Raw genomic sequence first — 6,527 nt, forward strand, 5'->3', positions numbered from 1 at the left:
CTTAAAGGAGAAGAGGGTGAACAAGGAAGAGAAGCAACTTTGAAAAAGGAGAAGAACCTTCCATACCTCTATCCAAGGTAAGTCTTTTCGTAGTTGGTCTTTTTTGGAAGTTTGCTCTCTTTGGATTTGTACTTTCTCGTATCCAAAAAACGCATGATGTGGGTATTAGTGTTACATTTTTCTGTCGGACGCATGTCCTTTTCTACTTTTTAGAAAAGTCCGTCTGTTTGAGCGCGTCTATAGGCGAGTCTCAGAGCGCGTCTAAAACTGCATCTATAGGCGCGTCTAGATGTGCGACGTCCAGCCTATTTGCAGACATAGACAGTGACGTCTATAGATGCACTATTATATGCAAAAATAGACACGCTAATCAGACGCGTCTATAGACGTGCTCCAATAGTAATCATCTCTTCCCTTCCCCTTTCTTCTCAACTCATCAGTAATCGTCTTTTTTTCTTTTTTCCAGTTCATCATGTGGCCAGGAAGCGCTTCGGGCTCACCTGATCTATGGGAGTCTATTTTTAGGGACTTATATAATCTTTTAGGGCACCCTCCTAGTCCTACGGAGTTATACGGGTATATGATGGGTACTCTAAACACCCCCTAGGAGTCGGCACTACAGACTCCAAACCACCCCACACCAGCTGAGATCACCCCAGCAGAGTCAGCATAGCCCAGATGGCTACACAGCGTAGGCTCATCTCCCATGCCATCTTATGCCCCTTCCCCCATGCCCTCTTATGCCCCTTCTGCCATGCCGTCTTATGCCCCTTCCCCCATGCCGTCAGGAGGTCCTTCTATCTCGCAGAGCCGTAGGCGTACTCCTGTGTAGTTGAGACTCAATTCTCCAGCTACGAGTGGTCCATGTAGTCCCGTGCAGTCTCCAGCTATGAGTGGCCAGCATACTAGCTCCACATGACACGGTAGGGCGTAGTAGCAGGGAGAGCGGTGGGGGATGCATGGCACAGTGCTTTGGGAGGGGTGGCGGTGGGTACGATGATGATTCAGATGATTTAGACGTGCCTCTGGGTGATGGTACGATATTCTATGACATCACTCAGATAGGAGGCATCTTGATGGATGCATAGGGGAAGGACATCATGGCCTTCATGCACTCTATAATTGCTAACAATTATAAAGATTGCTTTATCCACTTCAAAGACCAGCCAAGAAGGTTGGCTGATGAGACCCTCACTGCTGTTCGCTCTAGGTATCCTAATCCCCCCAATCGCCAGTTCACAGATAAATAGGCCAAGTCAAAGATTGTTATGATATTTGGTAATAAAAGATCTTTGCTTAAGAGGCAGGCACTAGCGGAGCTTGCCAGGCTCGAGGGAGGTCAGCCACCAAGTCGCCCACCCCACACCACTCACAAGAGTGAGTGGAAGAAAGCAATGAAGTCAGCGAGGGAGGACCCTAGTCTGCAGCACATGGAGGCATGAAGGATCTAGATGGAGCAATATGGAAGCGTGCATTTTGGAGCAGGGGGTGTTGAATCATGGGAGGCCCAATTTGTAAGTATCGATCTCAAATTATATTGCTTATGTAGTTTATTAGGAGGTTGTTTCTTTGTACTAATCCCTCCGCAAATTGTGTCATCTTGCAACTTGAGATCGTGGGCAGATACCCTACTCCTATCGAGACAACCTACCACTGCCACCATCACAGAGGAGATACATGGAGGCACTTCTATCATGACAGGTTGATTACTGAGGAGCAGTATATCTGGGCTACTGGAGCGGCCCCCTAGGTATTTGAAAGTAATTAAATAATGTCAATATTATAAGTAAAGATTTGATTTTTCATACATTGATATATGTTGTCCCTTGTTTACAAGCCCGTGCACAAGACGACGAGGAAGAAGACGAGGAAGGAGGCGCAGAAGGGAGCACAGAAGGGAGTGAGGACGTGGAGAACATAGATTAGTTGTAGAAATAGTGCTAGCTACTCTTTTTTGTACTTAAAGCCACTGGCTTGGCTTCGTGCCTCTTCTATATACACTCCTCTTATTTTTTGTACTTGAAGCCACATGACGTGGCTTAGCTTCCTTATTTTTTGTACTTGAAGCCACATGATTGGGCTTAGCTTTGTGCTATATGTACATACAAGCACTCTTTGAGCTTTCAATTTTATTGCGTTTTGGAGTTGTAATGTTTTATTTGGAATTGTAATTAAAATGCGATTGGCTGTAAGAATTGAATTACACAATGTGGAAATGGGATTCTTGTAACTATATAGCATACACAACATACACAGCATTCTGTAAATTTAAAAAAAAATATTATAAAGCACGTCTATCAGTGCATCTATAAATGCATATATATATGTGTCTGTCTGTTCGGGAAGCATCTATTTGCACGTCTATAAACGCGTTTATAAGACCGTTTAAAAATGCATCTATACATGTGTTTAACGATGCGCGTCTGTCTATTTTCTAAATTTTTAAGCAGAGCATCTATTTAGGGATCTAAATGCACGTCTATACGTGCATGTCTGCTATATAGATGTGCTGTTAGATGCAGGTCTCCAGATGTGGAAATAGACGTGTAAATAGATGCGCCCATAAGTTTTTTATTTAGTTCAGTAAACGCGTCTGTGTGCACATTTATGGGTGCTTGGTCTTGTTGTGTAAACCATTTTACATAAAGAATTAAAATACTAAATCGTCTAAAATCAATTTCATAGATTTCGTGTATGGTCCCACAATAATCCAATTGCTGTGAGAGAAGATTGGTATCCAATGCACTTGCTCGGCTATCTTGTGTGAAGAAAGCCATGACTCCACAATCATACATGACTCTTTGAATCGATGTGTTCCATGCAAAAATTTCATCCATATGACCATAATGCATTGTACTTTTTGTACTGTAAAAGAGAATCATTAAAACAATGAGGATGCATCTATTTTATAGTGTATATTGCCACAAATAATCACAACAAGACAAAGCAACTATAGACACACTTGATAGATGCTCAAAATAGTGAGCACGTCTATAGACATTGCTAAAATAGTGAAGATACGAGCGTGTCTAATAGCACGTCTATTAGCATGTCTATTTGTGCATCTAATAGTGCATTTGCACTATGAATTAGACACGGATTTAGACACAAAACAAAGAATACAGAAAGTGAGATTTTGGTGCAGGCTGATAAATGTACATCACTGCTTTTCAAAGATTGCCCATGATTACCAAAGCACATAATTTTAATAAAAATATCAATGCTTTTTGGCAAACCCACATATACAAAAATTAAGTGAGGTGAGGAGAATGAAAAAATATGTAAAATAGTTTTGCCAATATCAATGATGCAATCTCATCCTCAATGAGATCAACCCTTGCCAAACTATCTACTTCAAAATCCAAACCAGTGTTGAGACCTACAAATACATCCAACCCACTACTACTTCTACTACTCATGTGCTCATCGAAATCAGCATCACCAATGGTAGGCTCGTCCTCACGGGTAATGGCCTCAATATCTATATCTTCTATCTGATGATCATGCTCCTCTCTCGTATCGTGGTCATCATCACCTCCATGGCCATGATCATCCTCCATACACTCCATATTAGTAAATGTACTATACATCACTTTGGAACGTGGCGTAATAGGTATGACATGCCACCACCTATTATTATCCACCATTGGTTGATAGACAACCTAATTCAAACACAAATACAATCATATTATTTTTCTTGCATCGAAGATATCAAATATTTAAAAGTGAGTATTTTTATCTGTGTGTACAATACCTGTTCACATTGCTGCTGTAGTACTAGTGTGTCCTTCTTACTTTGCCAAGACTTTGTGGAGTCAATGGTTACGAAGCCACTTGCATGGAGTTTGATTGTTGCATTAGGGCCACTTTCCACCATATCCTTAAACCACTTTACATCCAAAAAATACACAAAGAAGCGTCGAAAGTCAAGCTTAATAATATCTTGGATTATGCCACAATAATCATCCATGGCTCCATTGGCTCCCTCAAAGCTAACAATGACTTTGCAATCTTGTGTGTTTCTTTTATCATCGATTCCTTGTGTTTGAAAATGCTTGCCCTCACACCATATAGCATTGAACATAGTACACTACACCAAGAAAAAATCAATTAAATATGCAATCTAAATTGTTGAAAGCTCCTAACTCATGCATAACATTCTATATACCAAACTTGCTCATGCATCTCCTAGCATACCATTAGGAAAAAAGGGAGCTCATTTTGGGGCCTTTTACGGTTTGGAAAAATAAGCTCTCAACCAATCAATAGAAGGCCAACGTAATGTTGAAAATTCATGAAAATAAGAGAAAATAGAAAAAAGAAACAATAATTTATGTAAGTACAAGCGTGCTACATTAATGTGGAGATTGGTTTTTTATTCTCAGAAGATCTTTGGACAAGAAGATAGAATCTAAACTGACATTTTATCTGACAAGATCCTTCCCGCTTCCACCTTCCTTTGAACTTTCAAATGTTGTGCCGCCTTTCGTGCGAAAGGTCTACCATTCTACACCATTGCCTCATTGTGCAACAGCCTTTCTTTTCCAAAACTGCTCCCTTGATCCTGTTTGGCTTAGAGTAAGATGTTTCTCGTCAAATGTCTGTCTGCCCACTTTCTCTTTCTTGAAACTTCAAATTGTTATCTTAGTTACATTACTTTGCTATTGTTACAGATTCAGAAAATCTCCATGGTGAACCAAAACCACGGCCGTTCTTGTGGAAGACGCTCTGTGGATGATAATGCTACGAAGGCAGAATTATACCAAACATCCTTACCCCGTCGACCTGCTTCTTCTATTTCGTCGGTAGAGAATTCAAGTACAGTCAAAACGGAAGGAACTTGGGAAAGGTTTAGTGTTTCGAAAGGAGCATGGGTGCTCATGCAACCTAGCAAAAGAAAAAGACCCCAGACAAAAAACATTTTCTTGGCGTCGTGGAAGGGAAGAGTACGAGATTTTAAAATCACCAAAGGGAAGATATCCGTGAAAGAAGTTTTGATTCAGCACGTGTACATGCATAAAGTACTTGTCTTGTGAGACTATCCAAAAAATCTTCTGCAACACATGCCTAATTGTATATTTTTCTATTGTGGTTTTTTTCTTCATGAGGTGTATGGATTTTTAAGATGAAGCTTTCTCTCTTAGCTTATTGACATTCTTGTGTTGTTTTATTTCAGATTTATATCCTTCATTGTATGAGACATGGCAAAACATCGATTGTATTCTGGGATTTATAGATGTTCTGCATGGATCGATAGGAGAACAACAATACCAAGGTCGATGTGCAACAGAGCTAGCTCAATCGGGTATATTTTTTACTGATCATTTTTATCAGTTGCTGGACAAAGCTAACACACATGGTGTATTAATAAAACAAGACCTTCCGGCGTGGAATTCAGTGGATTGGCCTCACCCACATTCTAGTGTTACAGAGGCATATAGGGCGAAGCTTTTTACAGAAGTACAGAAAGCTCTGAGGCCCAATATTGCCACTAGGATAGTAAAAATTTCTTTGTGCATGCCTCTCACAGTTTTTGTGGACTTGTTTAATACCTTTCCAGTGAAGGTTTCAAAAACAATGTTCACAGTTAAAGCAACAAATTCGGCATGCATGCCACAATTTTTGGATAAAGGTTGGGATAAGAAGACATGTAGTTCAGTGTTTTGTGAGGTGGTCCAACCTTCTATGCAACTGAAGTACATGGTTGCATCACAAAATTTTTTTTTTCTCTTTTTATTACAAGCGCAGTCGAATGCTAGGCACAAAGCTTGTCCCAATGGATCAAGATGAAGAGTATTTTGGTGCAGAAAATAAACTTATTGATATTGATGTTGTTGAGAATGGTGATGTGCTAGTCAATATCTCATTAAGAGAATGTTGCTCCCTAGCTCAATTGCGGATGTTCTCTCTGCTGCTCCATCCTGTCCGTGCTCCATCCTGTCTCCTCCACTGCCCCAGGAGCCTCTCTTTGCTGCTTCTCCACCTTCTCCTCAACATCAGCAGCAGGTCTTTGCTCCTATGTCTGCTCCTCCTCAGCACTATGTGATTGCTCCTGTGGCTTCTGGTCCTCAGCATTAGGTGCTTCATTTGTGGGATCAAGGTGTATGACACCTTCTTGTACTTTAGAGCTTTCACCCAGCTCCACAGTAGCTGGTACAATAGGTTTGGGGGAGGCATAGCTCAAAAACCTCCAAATTGTATGAGCTCCAAAATTATGTACATAGTTGGAGCTGAAGCTATCCTCTTTCATCTGCAATGGCAGAGGATAATTTAGAACACTTTGTATCATTATGAATTATCTTCAAGCTAAATGAAAAGTATTTTTCCTTACCAGGTCTGGCTGTTCCTTCTCAAAGTAGCTTGAAAGTATATATTTTGCATTGTTCAGCACCCTCCATCCACACCTACTTGAATCATTTTGTTGTGGTGTCTGTACAGTTAGAAAGATATGTTAGAAACTGTTAGCATCAGCACAAAACAAAATTATTCAATAAGTTCAAAGACATAGCATTTAATAGACTTTTTAC

Source organism: Dipteris shenzhenensis, chromosome 30 (genome assembly GCF_047967505.1).
Source record: "Dipteris shenzhenensis isolate YYH24624 ecotype China chromosome 30, Dip_SZ_1.0, whole genome shotgun sequence".
Lineage (NCBI taxonomy): Eukaryota > Viridiplantae > Streptophyta > Polypodiopsida > Gleicheniales > Dipteridaceae > Dipteris > Dipteris shenzhenensis.